Below are 26,910 nucleotides of genomic sequence, written 5' to 3'. Positions count from 1 at the left end.
TGAGGTTCAGCATTTTTGGGGGTCTCCCAACATAAATTTAATTACATTAATTAGAGACTGAAATGTTTCTTTGGAAATTGTTCTTTGCCCTTCTTCTCAGACAGTGCGAAAAGAGAAACCCACAGCAGAGGAGATATGAAAAAAGAAAAAAAAACCAAAAACAAAGAACAGAGAGGTTTTTAAATCATCTCCATGATGAAACAGATCCTAAAAATACCAAGAACCAGCTACAGGACAGTTAAGAAATAATTAGTGAGGACCAAATACTGTTCAAAAGACCAACCTTAAACAGGCTGACTTCACTCCATTCATCTCTTCCATCTGAGGAGATTTCCAGGGATAAACAACGGAAGAGGAGGGAGTGGCATTGAAGTGTTCATTGGAAGACAGTTAAGTATATGAATAGCAGGACATATCAAAGAAGTAGTGCTAGAAAAGCCCAAGCAACATAGCTGGAGCACTGAGCAAAACATACAAAGAAAACTTTTGGACTAAGTATAGATGAACAAAGTCATGTAGCCCATCAGCTTGTCTTCTGCTGTTGTTTGATTTCTGTTATACTAAAGGAAATGCAGTTTATTTACATCCTCTGTAAACTGGCAAGTCTGCATCAAAGATAACAGATTTTGCTTTAGTATCTCTTTCTAATGAAAAAAAAAAGTTGCACTTACTGAAATGTTTGACTAATGGTACAAGACAAACATAAAGTCAGAGATAAGAGTAAGATGTGGATGATTCAACCAGCATCAGGACAAATAGTATATGGACAGAGACCTTATGTGATAACTTGATTCTGGTTAACATCACAGCAAAGCAAGTTAGTTTTCTTTTGATCAGCAGTAATTCTTCCAAACAAATATTTGCTTGGTTCCTCACTTGGAGCACTAGGGAAGCAGGTAGGTGCAGAGAAAACTCCAGCCACATCAAAATTCTAAGTCCATTTCAGTAGTCGTAATTCTAAGTAGCATTTCAGGTTAAGGCTTGAGCACCCCTTGCCTCTAGTGTGACCTAATATTGAAGTGTAGGAACTGCCATCTGAGAAGCTTCTTTTTGAGGCATGGCTGATTCTACAAGCTACAGAGGAGGCAGATTAGATATTCATCTGGAAGAAAAATAGAGGTTGGAAGAGTCCAGCTTCCTGCTGAAAAAAAAGCAGGGAACCTCCACAGCAGCACTGAGACTTAATGTCTTTCCAACTCGGTGGCCCAACATTGTAGAGTTGCTGACTTCACGCTTCTTGCAGAAAGCTTCTTATCCTGCTGAACTCTTCACCAGGTCTGTAGGCCCCATTTTTCCATGGAAAAGAAATAAAAAACGGAGTCAAGTTCACACATCAGATCAGCTGCCATCCTCCAAAAGCCAGGGAATGTGCCTAACTCAACGGTATAGCAATGTCTGGGAGCTATTATCAACATGGATGTACCTAACATGCATATATATTAAGAAAAAACTGTGGGGAAGAAGGGAAAAAAGCCAAACCAAAACCCAAGCCAAAATCGAAATCATCTCTAGTATGATCAAGCTTTTTAGAATTTTGCTGGCTAAAACATCTGGGAGGGGGAAAATTTCACAGGAAACAGCACCATTGAAAATATGTTTGTGGGAAAATAATTGGTTATTTATTAGTATTTTTTTAAAAACCCCATATTTTCCTTTAAAAGGTTTATATTACTCTTAATCAATGAATGTACTGTACTGATATCTGTAGGAGTAATCTGGACTCTACAGTATTGTCCCTTGGAGAGTGCTGCTGTTCTGAGCAGTTTCTAGTGGGCAGGCTTGATATGGTTAGCAAGGTCAGCCTGCAAAATCCTTCCTGTATTTTTGTATTCTCTCCCTCTGGATTCTTCCATAAAACACATGCTGTATATAAGCATGAGACTATGGCTTATCAATTCTTTGCCATTTCTTAGGAAACAATCAGCAAAACCTTGTGAGCTGTCTTCTTGCTGTTTTTACACCACAGCAGTTTTTGCAGCAGAGGATTGCAGTGCTGATTTTAGCATAAATCATTAGTCATTATTTTTCTTCAGCAAAGACTTTGACAGCTTGCTGTAGTGTAGTGTAGTGGAATATTCCACAGGATGACAAAGCAAACATATGCTCAAGGATCTGTGCAAGATGCAAATTGCAACAGGGCATGAGGACAGGTGTGGGAACACGGTGTAGTACACTACTTTCAGTGACACACAGACCATTCCATTCTCCAGAGGTCTTGCACTTCATTTATTTTTGGGAAGATATTCTGTAAAACTATCACAGATGGGAAAGAGAAGGGAAAAACAGAATTGGCAGCATTTTATGATATTTTACACTTCTGCAAAACAGTAGGGGACTCTGGTTCATAAAGTAAATCAATATTTAAGGTTCTTCTCTCTGAATGCTCACAGCCAGACCAGAGGTTTTGGCCATCCTGTTCCCCCATCTGTACACCAGTTCAAAATGAATCATCTGCACTAGTGGACAGTGAAGAGAGAAAGGGCTTCCACAAAACAGCTTTTTTAAAGAAAACCTTTAAAATTAAAGCATAGCCATCTGTCATGCTAAAGCTTAGATACATTTTTCACCTTCAGAGATCTTTACAAGCATTGGCTAATTAGTCATTGGGACCTAAAAGGACACATCTTTTCCCCCAATTTAGACTGAGAAGACAGCAGGGGCATCTTGTATCCTGGGGCAGGAATTTAGGCTCCCTGCAAGGCAGGAGAATTGCAATCCTTTTGTAGTAGTCAATGCTTTCAAGCAGAGGGGTGTAAATTTGAGCACTTCTACCACCACTTATGCACTTGTGACAAATTAAGGACTTGATTTCCCCCCCCCCCCAACAAATGCTGCACAATCAGATGATTCTATTGGCTTATAAATACTAAATGTCCGACTTGAGTAGGAGCTGCAGATGTTCAGTCCTTTTACTGTTAATCCATTAAGAATGGTGTGAGTTAGACATTCACAGTAAAGAATCCATCGATTTGTTAGTTGAACTGGAAAATATTTCCCAAGCTCTTGGTTTTTTGAGTTGATTTGAAAAATATTTTATTTAAAATTAAATTAAATATATTTCTTTTTATAAATATATTTATATAAGTATTTTAGTTTTTAAAAACTTTGTTGTGGTACCAGAATGACCTTCTGGTGCCCCATTTTATTTTATTTTATACTGAATAAAATATTTCATTTTGTGCATTGTTTTAAAGAATAGGATTTTTAGATAGCTTATGTCTTGAAAGGTCACAAGTTTTGCCATGTTTTTTCATTTAGAAGTGCCAGACTAAAAATTTTCTCTTTTTAAAAAAAAGTGTCTTAACCCAAAGTATCCACCAAGTTTGATAGGAATATATGAAGAGTTGTTGTTGACTTAAAACCACACTTCAGCAAATAGATAATTCTCCTGTCTCTGACCTCAGGCTTGGAAACTGAACTCGTGACATTCACAGGGTGACGGTAACTCTCCAGATGAAAACCTTGGATTCAAACTCTGCTGGTTCAGGCCAGGGCATTTGAGAGACTGCAGCCTCCAGTCATCTGCCTTGCCCTTTGCCAGGGATTATGAGCTCCACAGCAAAGAAAATTTTCCACATAGCTACAGCAGCTCATAAATAATTGTAAATACCCATTTGCAGTTCATCTTTAAATGCCAGGCTGTGGACCAAGGCTGCTCATTCCTGTCTGTACCAGTCTGACTGACCAGGACCTACCCAACCCTTGTCCTCCTCTCCACCCTTATCACTGTCATCTGGGAAGGAAACCTGCCCAAAGCCTTGCCAAAGGATGGCCTTGCTTAAATCAGGTAAAGCAGGCAGGAAAGCAACATGGAAAAATGTTGAGAGGTACAGGAAAATGTTAAGTAGAAAAGATGTAATGCAGTGACCACAATGTATTAGCAATGAAAAATATATATGAAGGCTCTAACTTCAAGGCCTTGACAAGAAAAGCAGACAGTGCTTTGAACTATTGATTAAAAGGAGGATAAAAAAAGGGAAAAACAACAGGAGGCATGAAAAATGTATATACTTAGGAGAATAATACTAAAACATGAGGGAGTAAGACTAGTGAATCACCTTCATCAGCTCACAACAGGACACAGTGTTACCTACAAGACCTTTGCCTGGGCTTTTCAGAGTTCCTCTAAACCAGTATAGTCCAACAATGATGTGAATAGTACATAACACTTAGAACCTTTCCACTTCTCTGAAGAACTGCATGCATTAAAGTGTGTTGTTTGGAAAATTGCCACCCACTTTTGTATATGTTTATTGTAAATGGACATTACTGTGCTATCTAAGGAATGTGTGCTCAAAGGTTAGGATGCTTTAAAAAGTTCTTTTTACCCAGCTCTGAAGTGTCATGAATTTTTTTGGCAGGGACAGGCATTTTCAGCCATGAGCATTACACTCCTCAAGAAATATGCAAAATAAAATGTGACAGCAGGGCAAAATATTTTATAGGCAAAGTGACTTTCCGTAATAATGGAATAATAAATGCAGAAGGGAGAAAGGCCAAGTACGAATGCTGAAAGGCATTCACAAGTGCATTTGTGCTGCTTCTGCTGCTGCTGCTGCTGGAGTGCCACTTGTTTGTGTGGGTTCATTCAGTGAAGCAGTTGGAGTTAATCACCTCATTAGAGAAGTGGGCATCCAGCACACCTTCGAGCAGTGAGTTTGTGCTCTCCATCTATTGCTGCTCTGCTGCCAGCAGTTGCTGTTGATCGATTAATGTTATGAAGGAATTAGAATGGATGATAGACAGAACAGTCTGTTATTTCCAGCAAGAAAGTGAAAAATCTGTCAAAAGACTTGTGAGTAAGTCCTGGGGAGGGTTTGCTTGTGCAGCCCTATTTGTCATGCTGTGACTTGGGACAGGAGAATCTGAGCTTGATTAGGAATTATTTGTGCTGTGTCATTGCTGGAGACTGATGTTGCACTACTTCTGTGATTTTGTCTGTACCTGCTTCTTTTCCCTACATGTTAAACTCTGCATTTGGGGGAATGGGTGACGTTTATCATGAGTTTGGGTAGTGCTTATCTTTCTTGCTTGTTGACGGCCTTTTTGCCTATTGAGCACAGCTGCTCCACAGAAAGAATGGTACATTTTATAAGGGCATGTAGTGATGGAACAAAGAGGTTTGGTAGATTTAGATTAAATATTAGGAAGAAATGCTGTCCTGTGAGAGTGGTGAGGTACTGGAACAGGTTTCTAGAGCAGCTGTGGATGCCCCATCCGTGGAAGTGCTCAAGGCAGGTTGGACGGGGCTTTGAGCACCCTGGTCTGGTGGAAGGTGTCCCTGAGCATGGGCACCCAAGGGCAGATGATCTTTGAGGCCTCCTACAACCCAAACTCTTCTATGAGTTTAGATTCTATGAACTTGTCTTTAATATTAAAGATCTGTAGTAGTACGTGTCATGGCTTAGTACTCTTCAAACTTCAACTGCACATACAACACAGCTGCTATATTGATAAAAATAGGCACTTTTATCAAATATTAATCTGTATAGAAGACAAGGTGACTAGAAAATGGGTGAATATTAAAGAAGGTTTTCAGCCTGTTGAAAGACTGAGCAGTCCCTAAGTTTTGGAGCTTTTATTGTCTAAGTTTTCTATATGTTTCGTACTGGCCAGTACAAAATACTATTATCTACAAGGATAGCAGAGGAGTAAAGAAGTAGAAATCTCAATTAAAATGCAGTGAGTGTCTTCACAAAGCTAGGTTAGTTAATAATAACTGTGCTGCACTTGCAACAGGAGACCCCAAATGAAATTGGAGTTGAAATATATTGGTTATCTACAAACACACCAAGAAAAAAAATCTGTCTTGGAGAACTTAGAGCTTAAACTGACAAAGTTAAAAAATAAACAAATAAATAAACAAATAAATCCTCAACAACAGAACAAAAGGAAAGAAAGAAAGAGACGGGAGGAAATGAATTCTTAAAACTCATACTGTTCACCCACAATTCTGTGGTGGATTAAAGGCTTACACTTGAGTCAAAATCCAGGAGTCCCCATTCCCTGGCTGCCCAGCTCTCTCCTTTCCAGATGAGGAAACAAAAAGAAGATTAAAACAAGTAGAAAAAATATTGGTACTTAAAGGTTGTTGAAACACATAGGAGGCTTTATCATAAAATGTTACAGATATTAGGAAAGTCACTGTGTGGTACAGAAGAAAACATGGCATGCAGCAAACAACTCTGTTATGACTTGGAAAGGTGATCAAAATTCCTCCAGTGCCTTCTCTGAGGACTTTTGATAAACAGCTGGTGTTACACAGAGTGAGGGGGCAAGACTGCCAGCAGCTGGCCAGGGTTGGGGGCCTGCCTGGTTGCTTTCTTTTGTCAAGGTGCACAACTGGATGTGATGGTCTGTTCCCTAAGATGACTGATAACCAGCTTCCCATTCCCTAGGCCAAGCATTAAGCACTTTTTTTCCCCATCATTTGAGGATGATCAAAATCTGTTTCTACCTAAAGAGCTATTTCTCCTCACATCTGTGATGGATAAATTAAGCTCTGGGAATGGAGGGTGAAAGCCACACTCACTGCGTTATTACTTCTATTGAGTTTTCTTCTATGAAATTATAAAAATAAGGTTTAGCTTGTACCAGTGTCACAGTAAAATGCCTGATCTGTTTTAAACTTTTCTGGTTAGGACCAACATATGATAACCATTGGGCAGCTCCAATGGTTAATTGTCTTCACTGCAACAGAAAAGAAGCTCCCATGAAGTTCAGAACTTGCTGAACTTCAACATCTAATTGTTTTTTTGTTTTTCTTAAACGTTTATGGCACTTCCTAAATTTTTCTTTTTCACATAGAAGCAGACTGTGATTAAATCACTTCTAGATCTTGTTGCTCATGAACATGAGTATTAAAAGCAAGTACTTCTGTATTCTTACTGTTCAGGTACTACACACTGAACATGTTGTCCTACAAAGTGGTAATTCTATGTCTCTTCACTCTAGTATTCACCTAAGCTGATTATGCTGTGGAAAGTTTGACATGTCTGAAGGACAGGATGCCATCCAAAGCAGTGTGGGGAGCAGGGCCAAGGAGGGGATTCTGCCCTCTGATCTGGTGAGACCCCACCTAGAGAGCTGCATCTAGCTCTGGGGCCCCAGCACAGGAAGGACATGGACCTGTTGGAGCAAGTCCAGAGGCCACCAAGAAGGTCAGATGGATGGAGCAGCTCTCCTACAAGGAAAGGCTGAGAGAATCGGGTTTGTTCAGCCTGGAAAAGAGAAGGTTTCATGGTGACATAATTGTGACTCTTCAATACTTAAAGGGGGTTTATAAAAATGAAGGAGAAGAACTTTTTATAAGGGCATGTAATAATAGGACAAGTGGCTTCAAACTGAAAGAGAGTAGGTTTAGATTATATATGAGGAGGAAATTCTTTGCTGTGAGGGTGGTGAATCACTGGAACAGGCTGCTCAGAGAAGCTGTGGATGTCGCATCCCAGGCTGGATGAAGGTCTGAGCAACAAGGTCTGGTGGATAGGTATCCCTGCCCAAGGCAGGGTGGTTGGAACTAAATATCTTTAAAGTCCCTTCCAACCAAAAAAATTCTGTAAATCTACGATAATAACTCCTGAAGAGTTTCTCAAAGGCAAACTAAAATACAGAATACCAGTAAGTGGCAGCAAAAACAGTTTGCAGAGGCGTGCTTTTCTTCATGGAAATACATTAGGTTAATGGCCATTCTTGACCTCTTCCTACTTGGCAATGCTTGGATTTCACAACTAGCGTGATGGTCATAAGTATTATAGTTACATAGTCTTAACTTCTAACAATTATCTTATTTTAAATATTTAAACAGAAGAGATGGAAATAAGGCCATATACACACCCAAACTACTTTTTAGAATGAGACTTCCTAGGTTAATTAAAACAATTCTTATCTGAGATTTATTTCTTTCTTCATTAAGGTGGTCATACTGCAAAGGTCATCACTTTCTCAACATATGTTAAATACAAATGAATATACAAAAGCAGATTTTGAAAGTCTGAATAGGTACACTAAAACTGAGTCATAATAACCCTTTCATCATCCTGTCTGTGTGTAATTGTCCTGCACCAAATGTATGTAAGTATGTATATATGTACATATGAATATAAAATTCATACATATAAAAAGCAAACCAGTAATTATAATTTAGGGACTCAAGCATGGACATCTGCAAGAATACTGCATTTTAGAAAAACACAGAAGCTTAAAGCTTCTGATAACAGACTATTTTTATTTATGTTATTTTTTATGTATTTTGGTCAGATCTTCATGACCTATTAAAAATATCTACTAGTCTATACATGCATAGTTCAGATGCTCAGTTTTTTTCATGTTCACTCTTTAATCTGTTGCAGAATAATTTACCAGAGAGGAAGGTTCATCACAGCATTATCACCAGTAGAAATAAATGGTCCAATAAGCATGGTTTTAATATTTTGTTCCCAGGGCTTAATTCACCCGTCACGGAAATGAACACGTGCATAGACAAAATATTCTCATTCAAACACAATAGATTGTATTGTTAAAATAAAGGGAAATTTATCTGTGGATTCTAAAAAGTAAAAATGCAATAATGGTTCTTTATCTTGTTTCCATATCAGAGATAGCATTGTGGTATGCTTTAATGGTTATGAACAAGGTTCTGTAGGTAATTACTTATATACCATTGAAATACTGGTATGCATAAAGCCTATAAGCACACTAAAATCCAACCATCTTTCCTATTGGGTGTAACAAAGGCAATTTTGGATAATTTTTGCATCAGAAAAGTTTTGGCCAGAAGTACTATAACAAAACTTATTCAAAAATTTTCAGAAACTCTTTTATCTCAGGATCTAAGGTGTTCACTGTCAGAAGTGACTAATGGCTTTGATGCTTTCTGCAGTTTTGGGGTCAGTCAAGGGGAGATTTTAACAGGCTGGGTTTCCACAGGTGGTTAGCACCTACTGGAAATATCTTTATTGTCAGCTGAGCCATGCAGTAGTTCTTCCTGGAAGTTCTTTTATCTAATCTATATATCTATCTATCTATCTATCTATCTATCTATCCATTTACATCTCTTTAAGGTTGTATCTGAAATACTCACACAAATTAAAATATTTCATTCCTGGTGTTTTCTGTTCCTGCACTCCCTCTTCTGGCTTTCTAGAATTATCTGGCAAATATCTTATGCCCATGTCTTATGATCCACTCTGATTTTGGCTGCAAACACATCAGCTGTAGAGTTAACGTACCCTTTCGTAGCAGACACCAGAAAAGGGGCTGCTACTAAATAAATCAGGAAATTACCACAGCAGCCAAGTGCTTCTGTACATATCTATCCTGAGTAGAGGTTCCCTGGACTTTTGGAGACCAAAAGTAGTCCCAGTCTTGGCACAATGGCTGCCATACTATGGATATTCGACAGGAATAGAAATAAGGAGCAGGTTTCATTGGAGTGAGCTCTCCAGTTTTCTAGCTTGTTCTCTTGAACTGTGCAGTAGAATTTTGTATTGAATTTTTTTTTTTTCCCAGAAACTAGTACAATTTTTTTTCACAAGTTTTCTTCTAAACTGTGTTACAATAGCACTGGTAAATTAACATTCTCCTGCACTGTTCAAAATCCAACTGTTATGGTAAAATAGAGCTGAAATCAATTTTAATGATTTTCATTGCTGAGCATGACAGAAAATTGAAACATGGAGAATGAAATTTTGCATTTTAAATATTGTTCACTCTTAATATTCTTCCAAACATCTTTCCAAACACCATATGTAGGTATGTTTACCTCCCTGTGGCCATACTGGAAAACTGGCCTGAGCTAATATTGAAAAATGAAATAAACAACACTTTCTTGTACACCTTATGTTATATTTACTATGCACTTTTCTAAGTTGTAAACACTCTGGTTTCTACGTAAAGCACCAAAATGCATGTAACAAATGCAGGGGAAAAGTCTCAGGATTATGGAAACTGTTCAAATGCAAACTTAATCACCCTTTACTTGCTGTGGATATTATATAATCCCTCTTTCAATAAACCTTTTGCATTTGTGAGAAACTCTTGAGATGGTTTGATAAGTGTTTTCAGTGTATTTAATAAGAAATATATTACATATGGACCTTGTGTTTTCAGTGTTGGAGTTCTACCTTAATAAAGCAACATGAAAAGGTGATTAAAAATGTATATTTAACACAGGAACCAGCATATTCATTTCAGTATGTGAAGTCCAGCTTCTCCATGAATTTCAGTGCTCAAGGATATCCTAAAACTCAATGGCTTTAGAGAAATGTTCCTTGATTAAAGGGAATTGCTGCCATGGTGAAGTTTTAGGATGTAGAATGGTGATGCTTCCTGCCCCAGCTCTCCCAGTATTCATTGCTGCCACCTGTGCCACACACCTGCCTGAAAGCTGCAGGAGGAGGGGGTACCAGGCAGGCAGTTTCTACATGAGTGAAAAGGAGCTTCCATAGTTTTGGGATCTACCCTTAACCCCTGTCACTTAGTGGAATCTCTGCTCTAGTCCTATAAAAACAGTCATCTGTGGCTCAGGTGAGTCATGCCATTTATTGCCTCACACTGGTGTATTTGCTGAGATCTAACACAAAGGGTTTGCTTAGATCTGGTGTATTGCTGTCATGGTGCATTACAGTCTAAGGAGGGAATGAAGTCCCCTTCCTCTTCTGGAAAACCCACAGCAATTCTGCTGGGTATAATATCCTAGTAAGCGGCTGTGGGACTTTCAGAGCAATGAGCCTCTTAAATATCAGCTGATGCATAACAGTGTTATTGTGGTTTGAGGACTTGGGTGTTGCAGAAGAGTGGTTTTATGGGAAATCACTGGGAATTATTTCCCTGCATAAAGATCCTCTTGTACATAATTATATGCAAGATTAGAATCAGTAATTCTGCAGATTTTCGTTTTCATGTATGATGGGATAGTTCACAATAGGTAAATTTTGTTACGCCACGCAATAAAAGTTGTTCTACCACAGCCAGGCTTCGTGACTATCAGTTCTTATTAAAGTGAAATGTACAGGACTTCGGAAAAAAGAAATAAAGAAAACAAACACCACCCTCACTATCTGGTATTAGAAGATATAATTTGATGGTTTACAGGGTCATATACCCTCAGTAGTTCACACAGTAACTAGGCATTAAAGCATTAAAGAAAAATAAAACAGAGCTTATTGATCACTTTTCTTTCAGGAAGACGGAGAACAAAATCAGAGCTTTGATATTTGACTTTTCCAGCGAGCGAAAGCCACGAGTTGTGCACTCCACACTCACTCCCCGGCGCCGGCGGGCCGCAGGGATGCTGAAGCGCCGGGGCCTGGGCAGCAGCCGGTACCCAGCGGCGGAGCCGGGCACGGCTGGGAGCGGGGCTGCGGCCGCCCCCTCCCGGCGGGTCCCGGCCCGGAGCGGCCCGGCTGGGCTGGGCTGGGCTCCCCCGGCGGCTCGCTCGCTTCGGGGGCGAACAGACGCGCGCCGCAGCGTGCCCGCCGCAGGGCTGCTCAGCGGCGGCGGCTCTCCGGGAAGAGAAGCGGCATCAAAACACAAACAGCTATTCCAAAGGCAAGGAGATAGCCCCAGATCCCTCGTTTAGGAGCTGCAGGAGGAGGGACGCCAGCCGCACCCCCGCGCGGGGGAAGCGGAGCCGCAGCGGGCGGAGGCGGGAGCGGGTGTCGCCCCCCGCCCGCAGGTGCTGCCGATCCGCGGGACCCCTCGGCGGCGGCCGGCCCGGGGCTGCACATCGCGGCCCGGCCAGCAGGAGGAAGGAAGAGGAAGTGAGAGCGGCGGGTGCCTGTGCGAGCCCCGGGATGGGATAGTGCCGGGGGCAGCCCAGCGCACCGCACCGAGGCGGCGGCGCGGAGCGGAGCGCGGCTCCCGCGGCGGGGGCGGCCGGGCGGGGGACGCTGCCCACGCCGGAGGTAGGAGAGCCTCGGTCCGAGCGGAACTGGCCGGGCGGTGCGGGGGAGCGCGGAGAGGCACGCAGGGCAGCCGGGGAGGAGGAACGGGACGGGGCAGGCGGCTGGCGAACCCCGCACCTGCCCGGGCGAGCGCCGCAGCCGGTCCCCGCGGCGGGAGGTGCGGGGCGGGGGGCGGCCGCCGTCGCTGTGAGAAAGAGGAAGCGCAGCGCTGTGCCTGTCAGTGCGGCGGGGCCTCGGACGGCGGCTGCCGGCGGGGGGGCGGCCCGGCCCGGCCCGACCCGCCTCGCTTCGCACAGCGGCTCCTCCCGCCGCCCTGCCCTCTCCGCCGGCCCCCGGCCGCTGCCGCCACAGCCTCCCGGTTCTCCCCGCCGCGACTTCGCAGGCGCCTCCTCCTCCGCCACCACCTCCTCCCTCTCCGTCCCCTCCTCAGCTCCCTCCCGTGCCCCGGCAGCCCTGCCCGCCACCGGCTGCTCCTGGTGGCCGGAGGCCGCTGGCGAGAGGAGCGGACGGGAGCCGCGCACCTCCGGGCGCGGGGGTGAGTGGTGGCGGGGCTTCGCCCGAGCCGGCGGGACCGGCGCTCCGCTGCGCGGGGGCGGGGGGCGGCGAGCGGGGCAGCGGCCGCGGCCGGACCCGCGGGGGTTAATGCGCGGGATCAGGCCCGGGCGGAGACTGCGGCCGCAGCAAGTGTCCGCACCGCCGCGGGCGCCGCTCGGGAGGAGAAGGCTCAACTTTGAAGCAAGTGCATCCCCGCAGGCAGCCAGCCCCGAGCTCGGCGCTGGTACCCAGCCGCCGCCTCCGAGGGCAGGCATCCCCCTCGACCCGGCAGCCGAGAGCTTCTTAGGGGGTGGGAGGGGGTGCGTGTGCTCCTTTTCCTGAGTTTATGCTCACACAAGTGATCAAACCGCTGATGAATTTCAGATGAAATGATTGTTCTGAAATGTGGGTGGTGATTATGCAAAGCCACAGTGTGCAGCCTTGTACAGCAAGTGGGTACTGGGTCTAAAAAGTTACATTTGTGAAGTTTTTTTGGCTCAAAGCCTTTGCAAAGTGTATTTTGAATATCTTTTCCTTGCAGAACTAATACAACTGCTCAGCTCTCCCCTGAGAATGGTGTAAAGTAAATATAGGAGTTCCTGAAAAATAACAGTGAGTACATTTCAAATCAGCAACGTTTTGTTGTTAACTTTATAAGAATATCTCTTAACCTGCCAAGGCTCAAAATGTGTAACAAACACAGAGAGAATGCCAATGATAATAACAGTGCAGGAAATGTACCGTGTGTTAATTGCTTTAGTATAAACATGGTTGTCTATGAGCTGTGTTTCATGATACTGCAGTTACGGTGCAATTTCTGCCAGGGATGTTTTGAAGTGTATTCATTAGCAAATAGGTTTTCTTTTGCTTTTATCCCTTAGCTGCCTGATTGCCCTTGGTTAAAATATTTGTCTTTTGGGAAGAGAGGGAAACTGAGTAAGAGCTGTACTGAGTCCTGTATCTGTGAATGAGATGTTATTTCCTCCTCTTTCTCCTTGTCTGTTTCTCCTGCTTTCCCCCAAATGCATGCACACATGCATGCCATCTCATCTTCAGTTATATAATCTTGTAGACATTTATGGATCATTCATTGTTCGCATTAGTCCTATTCTTCCCATGTCATTCCTGCTTGATTGAGTGGCTTAGGCAGAATATTACAGAGGAAAGAAAATACATTGAAATTTACATAAAGTTCTTCCAGTCTGAACTGCAAGTTTGCTTTCTTTGAATATTTTCTTTCCGATTCCCACTTTTTTTTTTTTTTTTTTTTTTTTTTTTTTCTTTTTCTTTTTTTAGCTGTATAAGTAGGTGGTAGGGATCTAATCTGATGACCAGTAACTAGATAAGGAGGAGGAACAGCAGCGGTGACAGCTTGCTGGTAAAAGTCCCTCTTGTGTACTGTTAGCAAAATATCCATTAACACACGTCATAAAGCTGTTAAAAGTACGGCAGCAGCTTTTAAAACTCACTAGTGAGAGAAAAGAAAGATTAGTATGGTTAAAACAGGAACATGATGTGGAATGGGTATTAGTAAAAGATACTGTCAGGGCAGTCTGTGGATCTGAGTGTGTGAATTGTCTCGTCTAGAGGCAAACCTGAATCACAATTTATTCATACCGGAGAGGTTGCACAGGGGTAGGTGACTTTCTTTTCCCTCTTTTTGTAATCGCTTTGAAACTCACTGTGCACTGCAATACACCTGCCTTCTCAGTAGTTTGCAACTTTGCACTGAGTATCATTGTCTGAGGATTTGTTCTAATGAACGACTTGCTGATGGGCGGGGGAGGGGGAGTAGAGGAAAGAAAACAGCTTTCTATACTTACTATTTTGATATTTTTCATTATATTCTCCATATGCTAGGAAAAACTTACTACTAGTGAAGAGTTCAGACAGATTTTGCCGAGGGGAGAGGAAAAACTCTTACCTGCTTACTTTGTAGCAGTCTTGGTAACCAAAAGTATCTGCAGTCCTGCAGTTGTCATTATATAACCTGACCATTGGTGCTCTTAAAAGCTAGCACTTCTGTATTCTTGCTGTTTGGGTGCAACATGCTGTGTTGTCATACAAAGTTATTTTTTAATGCCCTTTTACCCTGATTCTCATCAAACGAAGCGTATTATGGCATATAAAAGTGTAACTGTTGCTGAAACACTGCTGTGTGCATTTAGCTTCCTGACAGCAATGCTGCGAGGTAGCGAATTACAGATCAAGAGTAACGTGGTGCTCCACCCTTCCTTCCGCTCTTTGTTTTTGTCTACCTAGTAGGAGTCTCTTTGATTTTAAGGTTTGGGCTCACAGACATGCTTTCTCACAATGTCCAGCCTACAAAGTGGTGTTGGAATGTGATCTCATGTTTTCCATGTTGATACACAGGGAGCAGAGCTCCCATGTTCGCATGCAAGACTTGTTGCTTTCTTCTTTTGATACTCTAGATGACTTCAGTATGTGATGGAGTGAGTGGCTAATGCCTATAGATTTGTTACTAGGAAAAGGTTTCCCCAGATCCCTGCCAGTGCACCTGCACACTCACATGCAGTGTTCTCCTATTCCAATAACAAGCTGTTGCTGTTGTTTTGTTTTATTTTGATATATTGCCAGCCACAGTGTTTATAATTCTGTGATCCTCAAATAAGGATTTGCTTGGGACTTAGATGAGGCCATCAAGTACAATTTTCCTCTCAAGCTGGGATTTTGCTGTCACTTGATAGTCAGTTTCCTTGAAATAAACAATCTCTTTAAAATTTACGAGCTCTCTTTGTCATGCTGTGCTGTCAATGTGCAGCATGTCCTTGGATTAAAAGAACTCTCCACATTTGTAGAAGGTGATGGGATTTTGGGAACCCTGGGAGCTAGAAAATATCATGTACCCTTGAATCAAACAAAAGTACAGTTTTCTCCTGGTCTTTTTCTCTGCACAGTTACTGGGTCTAGTAGACTTTCTCCTCTGCCGTGTCTCTGCTCTGTCTGGAATGTACAATTTGAGTGAGAATGGGCTAGTAAGATTTGACTCCCCATTCAGTCATCATTCTATTAAAAAGAAGATTTCAAAAAAAAAAAAAAAAAGTCTTTACAGTTGTGTTGTCTTTGTTGTTGTTCACTTGAATCTACAAATGTTGAACACTTGAATCTACAAATGGCTTTGTAACAGCTATCATACCACTGTTCAGCAAGGTATGTGCTGTATCTTTAAAAGATTTTCCTGCTTTGAGTGAGGTTTTTTTTTAAAAGTTTCTTGTATTCGTGGCAATAGGAATGTGCCAAGTACACGTTGTTAAACTTGTGTCAATTTAACAGAGCAACTGTTTAAAGGATTTGGAATAATTTTTCTTCTACTCAAGTCACTCACCTTTTTTTTTCCTTTTCTTTTTTCTCCTCTCTTTTCAAATATAGTACTGTAAAAGGAAAGAGAAACTAAAAGCAATTGGCAGAAGTCAGAATGTTGGCAAGCATTTGATAGTACTGATCTAAGAGGTGCTAATATATATGTGACAAATAAACTTCATGAATATGGGTTTAGAGAGATTAATGGAAGAAGAGTTACAAACTTGCAGAGCTGTCTTTTGCTCAGCATTTTTGCATCAAGCTGTTTGCAAGAATTTGGTTCTGTGGTGTGATCTTTCATTTTTGCAAGTGTGAGACACAAAAGAGAGATTGAAGATAATGCCATAACCTTCCTGCTAGCTTCCTCTGTTTTCTGATCACTGTTAGCATGGAAGAGGAATATTAATGAGAAGTCTATGCTCCAGGGGATAGCTAGCATGCTTCCTCTTCTCTCCATTTCGGACCTGACAGAGGAAAACTTCTGTGTTCTGGGCAGGCACTTAGTGGCTGGTGCCACATGTGTGGTGCCAATCAGTAAGTAAGGTACTGCTTTCTCAAGCTGGTGGGCAGATGGCTTTGTAAAGCACATGCCTGCACTCAAGAGCAAGGTGAACAGGGATTCATGTGGTGCTTGTTTGCAAACCCTTGAAAGTGCATTGATTTATTTTCCCTGACGGCAGGTTTCCAGCGTGAGTATTTGATTTGTCTACAGCAGGCTTGCTGACAATGGCTGCTAGGAGAGGAAAGTTAATTGTGAGAAGTTAGGGGACGAGGCATTTTTTTGTTCTGCAATAAATCACTGCAATGGAGACTTGTAGGTACTGCTGGTAGGGATCTCCTATAGAAAAGTGGTTTAGTTTATGTATAAATGAACTCACTTGGGTGCATTTCTAGGGAGTAGGCTATGGAGATCTTTAGAAAGCTGAATATACTGCCTGGAGGTGTTATGCAAATATGATAAAGGACCTGTTCTTACCACCTTTGGGCACCTAAGTCTTCTTACTACTGTTTCTGCTGTGTTCCATTTACAGTCAAATAGCACTGCAAAACTCCACAGAAGTTAGCACTAGCAAAAGGGAGGGAGTGGGAGCAACAACTCAGTGATAGGGGAAAGAGTTCCCTTTTCAGATGTAATTAAGTTGATTTAAAATACTTGTGAAATATCATCTTCAGTAAAGAGGCTGGGGATTGGGAGGGGGTGGCGGGGGGGGAGGTGTGAGAGAGTGGAAAATAAGTAAACAAATTATTCCCAAATAGGTTTATTACAAAACTATATCTGTGTCCTGGCTGTGTGCATTTTCTCTTCTGCTTTCCTTCTGATTTTTATTTCTTTGAGTTAAACTCTCCTTGTAACTTCTTCCTCCACAGTTGCCACTTCTACTTTGGTACCTTATTCTTTGGTATTTATCTATCCCAACTCTCATGCTTTCAGGGTCTTTGCCCAGTCCTTAAATTCTTTATCCTTAGAATCCTTAGGTTATTATTCACATAAATAATTCTATTTTAAGATTTCCAAGAAAAGCTGTGGCCTGAATTGTGTATCATCTCCTATGTTCTTAAAATCTCTAGCTCAAAGGTTTATTGTACATTCCTAATTTATGGTTGGCATATGAAGTGTAAATCTGTCTCTGAAATACTGTGTCATCAGGGATGGTATAATTTCTCTATCAGCTACATGGATGCACACATAATAACCTGGCTCTTTCTCTTGTTGAGCTTGCTTCAGCTGAAAGGGAGGACAGGTCACTGCTTCTAGGAGAACTTCAGATTCTGGAGATGTGATGGTATTAAACTCCCTTTCTTTAATACTGCAGAGAAAGCTTGCCTGAAGATTATCTAATTTGCCAGAGCTTTTTTGGAAATCAGAGCGTGCATGAACCTGGACAGAATTCTCCCTGTGAACCTTATTTTCCTTAATGAAAATGTATGAAGTTGACAACCCATATCAAATATGTCCAACATTTTGAAGTCATTCAAGAGGAGGGATATGCAGGGTTTGACAACAGGCTCAAATAATGCTGTCAGCACTTCAACCTACCTCCTTCAGCTGGCATTTTTATGTGTGTTGTCTGAGATTAGATGACTGGTGCTATTCAGAGGTGGTTTACTTCTAGATTATTGCCAGCCTCATGGTAAAAATCAGAAGAGTCAGGTCTCCTGATGTAGTCTGTTGGAAACTTCCATAAAATTCAATATGTAGCTGTCCTTTCCTGTGACAATGCACATGCTGTAAGTACTTGATGCATTTGTTTGTGGACTTGAAACCCATCTGTAATCCTTCTAATGGTGACTTGATCTTTTAGATTTAACTACCTATTCATATACTCTCAGTACATGCATGTGTTCTGCTGCTTGAATCTGTAGCTGAAGTGAAACTATTGCTTGCCCATCTTTCACTCTCTTCAGCCAACATACATTTATCACATAGTACAGCAGAAATTTGAGGGATATGTGGGATTTGGCAGATACCTCATGTGAGCAGTTCAGTCTTTCTGATTGGCTAGACTGGTAATTTGCAGTATTCTTCATTGAATCTTGTTGATAGGAACATAGCAGGGGTTATTCTTCAAATTGCTGCTTCATATTTTAGGACATGCAGTAATTTGAGACTGGATGATGAGGAATTTATAACTATTCATATAATATCCTCTGGCCAAACAATAAATCTTATTTGCACATTTTTTCTCTATTAATGAGAAGTGAAAAATGTCTATGACACAGGTTGATATAATACAATTTTTTTCTCTTGTTGCCAGTGAATGTATTCATTACATACCAGTGCAGTCTTTTCCATTGCTTTGCTTTCTGGTACAATTGCCACATTAATTTTCATAGCAGCAGTTGTGGCTTCAGCTGGAAATTGAAACCTAATAAATGTTGGCTCAGCACATGGACTTTTGGACAAACTTTTTCAGTAGCACTGAGCCAAACCAAGTGAAAAAAAAATTCCTAAACGTAAGTACTTGTCCTTGGATTCTGGAAAAGATATCTGGTATACCCTTTGGTGCTAGGCTGTTAAAACGTTGGAGTATTGGTGTTTGTCTTTTTTTTTTCCCCTCCCAAGTTTTCTTTTTTTTTTTTTCTCTCCTCCCTTCAAGCACCAGCAGACTCATCTGTTGAAGCTCTACCCCCTGTGGTTCAAGTACATTCCTCCTATCAACCTTTTCACCCCACCTCCCACTGTCCCTCTTCACACATGTGCTGAAATCTCTTCTGCTCATCAAACTCGCAAAATTCAGGCCTAGATATGGGGTCTGATTCTGAGCTCGACTTTTTGTAGGTCTAAAATCTTTTCTACGGATATGCATAACTTCTCTTGTTGTGCTTAATCTTCTTTTCCCAAAAACAAAACCAAAAAAAAGCAGAAAATCTGAACAAGTTAGAAGTTCCATTGGAGACAAAAAGACACACTTAGTGTGGTGGTTGCAACTACTCAGGAAAAGGGAGAAAGGAGGAGAAAAATGAGCCAGGCAACCAAAAAACCTACAAAATAAAATGAGAAGGTCTTTTTCATTTTGGACTACTTAATAAAATTTTTACCATATTTATGACAAATAAAGATTTGACAGCTAGTGCCCATTCCAGAAAAGGAGGGAAAGGGCATTAAAAAAAAAAAATTCAGAGCTTGGAAAAAAAAAAAGGTTTTTTTTTGTGTTGTTTGTTTGTTTGTTGGTTTTGGTTGTTTTCTTTTTGTTTTTTTTTCTTTAATTGTAACTAATGTTAGAAGTAGGTCAGTTTATGTGATCTCTTTTGAAAGGACTGATTTTCATATTTTGGAGCTAAAATTGAAACTTTTCTAAAAGCGCAAATGTAGAAAGCAATTTTGAAAGAGAAAAATTGTCTCACTGCCTTGTGTTACTCTGAGCCTTTCTCTGTCCTGGCTTTTTTTTCTGACATATTTGGACAAACTGTGGAAACCTGGGCATCTGTTCTGCCCTCTGTGTGAAATGGTGATTTCAGTCTGTGTTTCTTGGATTATCCTTAAGTTGTAACCATGTGCAGCATCTTTCATAAACTTTTTTAATATCCAATAGTTTGGGCTTTTATTTCTTGACCTGCTAAAAATAGCCCACATTTTCCTTCAGCTACCTTAGGAATTTAGCTTGCTGGAAGAGTGTCTGGGTGTGTGTTGGGGTAACAAGAGTTGGTTATGTCATGCTGTGTTGGGATGATTTTCTGGAAGGTAGAGGTGGCAACGACTTCATCCCCTGCAGCTGTAAGTGACTCAGAAGACACATTATGATAAAGGAGAAATGTCTGCTGTGAGAGAAGGGAAAAAAATAATCTCCATAATTTTAAATCCAAGTTGGAATTCGAGTTCTATTTTGATACAAATGCATAAATAAAATGGTCTTGGGCTGTTTACACTGGGATTTTACATTGGGCTTCCAGCTCATAGGCCAGAGGGATCAAAACATCCACAATTCAGTGGTATGTGGATTGAAATTAAACCAGTAGGTTTTAAGATTTTTTTTTCTATATGCTCCAAATTGCTTAAATTTTGTAAAATTATTGATTTCACTTTAGAGATGGAAAGACTTTTAGCTTTGAATTAATTCTGTATAATTAATATATGAAGATTGAAAATACTGACTGTACTGGCCTATAGGCTACGTTTTCTAATTAAAGGAATGATGGAATAAAGGAAAAAACAGCTGGACTTCCCTCCCCTAAATCAGTACATAGTCCACCAAGCTAGACTAGAAAATCAAACTTAAGTCAACCCATAGGTCCTTTGTTTCCAACTAATTGTTCTTGCTGTGTTCATTGGTCTTCATAAGCTTGGCTAAGGGGATAAGCCTTGCTTTCCTGTCTTGAGGCTTTTTTCTCTTGATCTATTGAAATTCAGAGTTGAGGGCCCCCTTTAGAGAATGTCCTGTGGGTAGCTGTCTCCTCTGTAACAAAGAAGCCCCAGCTGTGGATGTGGATTGAACGGAGAGGTAGCCTCTCAGGCTAGCAATTTTGAGTCATTTAGGAGAACCAGTAGTTTTAATTTCATTTGGAAAGGGTAAGCCTGAGTCAGTGCAGTTTTCATACTGCTGATGTCTTGCTTTTGAATTCAGAGAGTACCTGGGCCAGTGGTACCAGAGGTCCAGTGTTTTCTGCTACAGGTTGTCTTTGAGATAAGTAACTGTGGTGCAATGACATTGTGCAATTATGTAGTTTTAACGTGATGGAAGACACATTGTAAATCATTGGTTTGATATTGGAAGAATGTAGTTTTGGTCTTTGCCTCAGGTAAAGCCTGGTGCCCTGAGTGAGTGCATCCTCAGGATGACTGCCCTCCAATGTTTCAACGCAAGCAGTGCTCCAACAGGAAAGGCAGAGAGGGGAATTCAGGTGTGCCACACTGTGCAGATTCTGGTAAGAAGTGCATAATACCAGTTGACAGGGCTCATAAAATGTCTTCTACATCTTCTAGCTTCTTCATCCCAGTCTGTTTCCGGCAGCCTCCTCTTTGTCAAGACAGACAAGTGTTAGTTATGGATGTATAATGACAACTATGCACGTAGTTAACTGTGTTATCAGTAGCAGCCAAGGGGAAAGAGAGTTGTGGGTTTTCAGTATGGTGGTCCATGTTTGTTGTCATTTCATATACACACTACATGGGACAAGAGACATGACTTAGAGAGGCCTTGGGAGAAAAATATCTTTGTTAAAAATTAATCTGGGTCACAGAAAAGTTTGGGTTGAAAGGCACCTTTAAAGATCATCTAGTCTGAAACTCCAGGATCTATTTTTTTTAAAAGTAGTACCATTGGCAAAAAGAGTTAATCAGTCAAATGCTAGCTTGTGAGAGCTGCAGCAAGATCTCTTAATTTACTGTGTTTACCAAAAGAGAAAGGTAAGTCTGGTCAGTGTGGTCACTTCTTCTTTACTTGTTCTATGGGAGAAGTTAAAAGTGGGAGCAAGGCAAGGTTGTGTTCTGTATTGATAAAGATAACCTGAAGTGAATTAGGAAACTTGAAGGTTGTTTTGAGCATCTTCTTAATTTAAAAATACAAGGGTAGACAGTAGGCAAAATGTAGACACAAAGATATATATTTGCAAGCTATTTTCTGAATAAAAGCTGGGAATTGCCTTCCCAAGGGACAGCATGGACAATATGTGCTAGATTTTAATATGAAGTTCCTGCTGTAATTGTCATGCTTTGGTGAGATGATTTAGCCAAACAGGGCAGACAATATCTGCAATCAATTTTTTTCAGATAGAGGCAGAACTGAACTGCTCTATCTATTGAATTATATAGTGGAATTTCCACCAGACACTGGGAAAAGCTCAGGACAGATCCATTTAGGTTTGACTGTCCAGTATTTTTATTGAATAAACCTACATATCAACTGTAGGTAGAAATTCTTAAACTCTTAGTACACGCGAAAGGCAAAAAAAGGTGTTTAAAAAGTGTTAAATTCAGTTTGAGAAATCTGCTTTTGTTTTCATTTTTTACTCTGATGGTGGCACAAAACCTAGTGAAGATAAAATCAAAGAAAAATGAATGGTTTAGAAAGCACTTCGTCAATGAAAATGAACATAGGTGGTTTTAAAATATTACTGGACAACTGGCATGAGCTCTTAAGGGAGTGTACATAAAGACTCTCTGGAAATATCTAGATTTCATGATTGAAGGACCATCTCTCTTTCCTCTCTGAATTAGAGCAGATTGTTCTGTAATAAAGGTTGTCCATAGATAAAAAAAAAACATGAAGTAGCAATATGATTTAATGAAAAATACTAACCCTTGACATTCTTGATAACTTTTTGTTTTGTATTCATACTAATTACACGTTGGGATATCTACACTTGAAACTGAAAAGGACCTCTGAATGTTTGTGTGAATGAATGTGTGTGTATGGATTGGGGTTTGTTTGTTTTGTTTATTTAAAAAAAAAAAAAACTTAATCTGTAGCTTTTTGCAGTCTTAATGGAGGAAGCTGTTCAAGGGTTTTCTTGGTCTTGTACAATAAAATCTGGTAATAACTTGCCATAATACTTTCACTAAAAATGTTCACCAAATAATCCTGAACAGCTGGCATAACTCAGTTTCTCTTGCTAAAATAAAGTGACTCAGTGCAGAGGTGCTAAACCTTTGGAGTTTGGCCGGTAGAAGTAGAAGAAAGAGAATTATCTCAGTTACACAGTGCTGTAAACACTGCTTCTTCAGCTGTGAGCAGTGTGTAACATCTTTGTGCAGAGAATGCGTCCACATAGTCACAGTTCAGTGCTTAAAGTCTTGAATGAAAAATTGAGGTCAAAGAAAGGAAGGCACCTTCCTTGAATTGTGTAAGAAACTGATGCAGACTTAAAATATGCAGAGTTACTTTTTCCTTTCTAAGGTCTAAAACTAGTCTTCAGCTACTTCTGGTCCCATTGAGGAACTCAGGAAATCAGTGAAAGCGGAGCGTGATACATGTGATAATTGCAAAGGCTTTTGCTATTTGCAGAACAATCTGGACACCTCAAGGGAAGAAGTTATCTGCTTCTTTCCCACTGGTAGGCTACTAAGGCAGAGTAAGTATTTAGGAAGAAAAGGAGCTTCTCTCATTTGTGTTAGTAGAGAAACTTTGTCTGAGGAACAGCAGTTCCCCTGTTGTTACCCTTGCAGACAAAAAGGTGGGGTTGCTGAGACATTGGCATAAAATAATGTGTTTCTCTGCAGTAGTTATTTTAAAGTATTTCTGACAAAAAATAGCGTCATTCTGCAGTTGTCAATGGCTTACCTTGCACAATTGTTAGAAGAAGAGCAAGGCTGTATTAGGAAGCAGAAATTTGCAGCATTTGGCATCACCATTTGCTTCTGCAGAAATGCACTACAAATAGTAGAATGTTATTTACATCTGTGGGTATATGAATCCCCAGCGTAATATGTTTTACTTCTATTCTGCAGAGCATTTGACGTAGGTAGGAGGAGCAGGTATTCATTGTTGGTGAAAAGCGCTGTACGTTACCTGCCCCTTTAGAAGGGAAATTTGATGTGGTTTTATTTAAAAGCTGCCAATGCCAGAGGCATATTTTTTATTATTATTATTCTTATTTTAAAAAAACCATGTCAAGGACTTCCTTATCCCTAGAGATTGCTCAGTTTCAGACTCTTTGTTGGAACTGTACTGCCAGCAGCCTTCCTGGCCTCTGGCACTATCAACAGAAAATGCAGCTCTTAAAAGAATGGATTATAGTTTTGGAAGGGCTACTGGAGGGGGGAGACGATACCAAGACTGGCAGCGAAAAGCAGAACTTGGCATTGCAAAGAAAGGACAGAAAAAACATTCAGGCTCCTTGAAGCTTTTGATGATGGTAAAATAAGGCTGAATGAAGGAGGAGAAAAGAGAAATAAAACAGGTGGAAGGAGAAAGCATTAGCAGGCCCCAATAGAGGAGGGGAAGGTATTATTGAGTTTTAGATCCTGTCTTTTTTGCAACATATGCTTGAAAGAGGGAATTTGTGATCTCCAGGGTTTCAGTTTAGTAATTTAAATCCATGTGATATAACTTTGGGGGGTTCCCCCACACAAAGTCACATGAGCTTAGTCTGTCAGGCATATGGAAACTGAATACCTGAGCTGTTGTATAACTTCTAACTGACTGAAGAGTGGAAGAGCAGAACACAATGGCACATTCATTAGGTAAATATTCCTCAACCCTCCACAGTTCCAACACATGCTCATTTTTACATAATATATTGCTCAGCTGGATGCAGGATCGTTAGCTGGTGGCAGGGCAGGACTGCAACAGGTTTGCAAACAACCTTTGCATCCTCTGGGGAGAACAGTGAAGCCCAAGTGGCACCTTGGATTGTCCTGCAGGTCAGGGGGCATACAAACTGGCTGCTGCTTCAGAATGGTCACTGGCCTTTCTCATTCCTTTTAATTTCTTCCCTCTCCATCCTTTCTGTCTGCTCTTGCAGAGCCTGTTTGAGTCCTTGGCAGACAGCATTATGGGTTGTCTACCATAAGGCTACAGTGGGAGTAAGGAAGCTCTTGAGCTTTTAAGGCCAATCCTAGATTATTCTGGGTCCTTTAAGGTAGGTGGGTGGGCGTGAAGACAGGAGAGATTCTTATTAAATTACAATTAAATAGGAACTTAACTTTTGCTCCTGTTAACTCAGCACAAACCAAGACAGATATGGGTCATATTCTTTTTTGCACTACAGGTATAGATAACAGTGGAGAAAATAAATGCACAGGTCAGATCAGTGGGGTGGGAAGCACCCATCTTGTGCAGCTGTGCCTCTGACCATAGCTACTTTCTGAACAGCTTGGAAAGCCTTCCTATGGAGATTTTTGCTATTTAAACAACAAGAGACTGCAATCTGCACTCAGGAAGCATTATTTTAATCAAAATATTTGGCTTTTATATCCATGCACACACATGCATGTTTGCAAACCTGCAGTACAACAGCACAGTCTGGGGTCTATGCTTATTATTTTAGTGGTAGTGAATATGAAGAAATTAGCCACTAAACCAGATGAAAAACTGAGTTCCTGCAAATTTAATTGGAACTGTGGTTGGATAAAGGACACAGGCATATGGCTGTGCTCTTGATCAAAAGAATCTGAAGTCTGCTGGCCTAATGGTTTTCATCTCATTTCACTGGCCTTTGACCCTGAGAATTTTGTATAGCTAATAAATTCAGCCACTAGTGAATTATTTGCTATTCATTTCAGAGATTCACTATGCTACAAAAATTGTGATGTCTGTCTCGTAGTAAGGATGAACATTATGCTGGAGCAGTTGAGTCTCGGGTGTGTAGTGAGGCACAGAGTCAAAGCCAGGCTGTTCTTTGCTGCTGTAAACACATCTCTGGCTTGCTGCTGGAGCATGATTGCTTGGATTATACTGTTGCTCTCAGAAAATGTTGGGGTTTTTTTCCTAAGTATCTGTGGGAGGGTCACGTTTTAAGTGTTGAACATCATTTGTAATTAAGGGATCTTGGCGTATTTTCTTAAAAGCTGAAAGGAAATGAAATTAAACAGTCCTCCATGCTGTTCTGACTTCTGCTTTAGGAAAGGATGCCAGATATCGGGGTAATAGGCAACACATTTGAAAATTTTCTCTAAATGTTGTTGCAAGGCCTGTGGAAATGAGTGGATCTCCAGAGTGCTAAAAAAGTATAAAGTTTTATTGCTTGCTGTAAAGCTACTGGTGGAGGGAGTAGTTACACTAAAGCAAGATGAAGTTTAAATTTAAACAAAGCTGTCTGTTGTGCTCTATATAGGTAGATCCATGTAGGTATACTTCTTCTGAAATAAGCACCTTTTTAGAAGGTCTCGGAGAGGAAATGCAGTGAGAGTGTGTAGATTAGTTTATTGTGGATAAACTTTGATTCTCTCCTTACACTTACTCCTGAAGAGGAGTCACACTGTCTTAAGCATGTAGCATTTTACTTTAACTGTAAATTTTGTCATGGAGGCAGGTAAAATGAGGGGAAAGAAATGAGCGTTTGCAGATTTAACTTGTTGTCCTGCCTCTTTGGCAGTTCTAAATATCAGGAGCATGTGGAGAGTTACTGGCAGCCTTACAGGTTATGTGGAGCTCCAGCAGCGTGGCTGCCAGTGAAGCCAGCACTTACTAATAACTGACTAATTGTTTCTGTCACACCTGCACAAGCCTTTCTATCTCTCTGAAACACATTAGCATTCATGAGAAGTTACTGAACCATGATGAATCACAAACACATTTTAAGTAATTCTTTTGTGATTCTCCTTGGGCCAAGTACACCTTTTCTAAACAAGACCTTGTTTTTCCACCTCATGAAACATTTTATTTCATTTAACTGAAAGTCAGAGAAATTAAACCCTCTTCTGTGTATTCAGGCTTACCTTTTAATGGGGACTTCATATTCTTGCTTCTGACTTTTTACCTCTGAGCTTCATTGTGTGGTTAGATAAAAAAGCTCTGATCTGTGCTGGTTTTATTGATGCAGTAATGTGGCTAGATCACATATTGTGACACATTAGTTGTGAAGCTTTGGATGCCAGTTCTGCCACCTCCCTGGGTGTTCACCCCGTTAACAGCTGGTTTCCACAGAGGGCTGTGTCCGTCTCAGTATTGCTCATTGAGTCAGATGATGGTTACTTGAACTGCATGGGAACTCCACAAGCCTTTTCCATATGAGAGTGCCTGTGCTATTCCAGGATCTTGCTGTGATCTCA

General features: G+C 41.0%; 1 protein-coding gene across 4 annotated transcripts in view; it reads left to right on the top strand.

Moving 5' to 3' along the window:
* Nucleotides 1-11,530: 11,530 nt before the first annotated feature.
* Nucleotides 11,531-26,910, top strand: part of ELMO1 (engulfment and cell motility 1) — a 303,596-nt gene continuing 288,216 nt past the window's right edge. For 3 of the 4 annotated variants that reach the window (XM_041466532.1, XM_041466536.1, XM_041466535.1), the window contains exons 1-2: nucleotides 11,936-12,441; nucleotides 12,982-13,052. The gene's annotated coding sequence lies outside the window, so the exon portion shown is untranslated. Of the gene's footprint in view, nucleotides 11,907-11,935; nucleotides 12,442-12,981; nucleotides 13,053-26,910 lie in introns of those variants that run through there. The other variant, XM_041466533.1, reaches the window with a different exon arrangement.

Source organism: Pyrgilauda ruficollis, unplaced genomic scaffold, assembly GCF_017590135.1.
Source record: "Pyrgilauda ruficollis isolate IOZ18807 unplaced genomic scaffold, ASM1759013v1 scaffold2, whole genome shotgun sequence".
Lineage (NCBI taxonomy): Eukaryota > Metazoa > Chordata > Aves > Passeriformes > Passeridae > Pyrgilauda > Pyrgilauda ruficollis.
The sequence above is the reverse complement of the archived record's forward strand: the minus strand, read 5'-3'. Positions and strand labels throughout refer to the sequence as shown.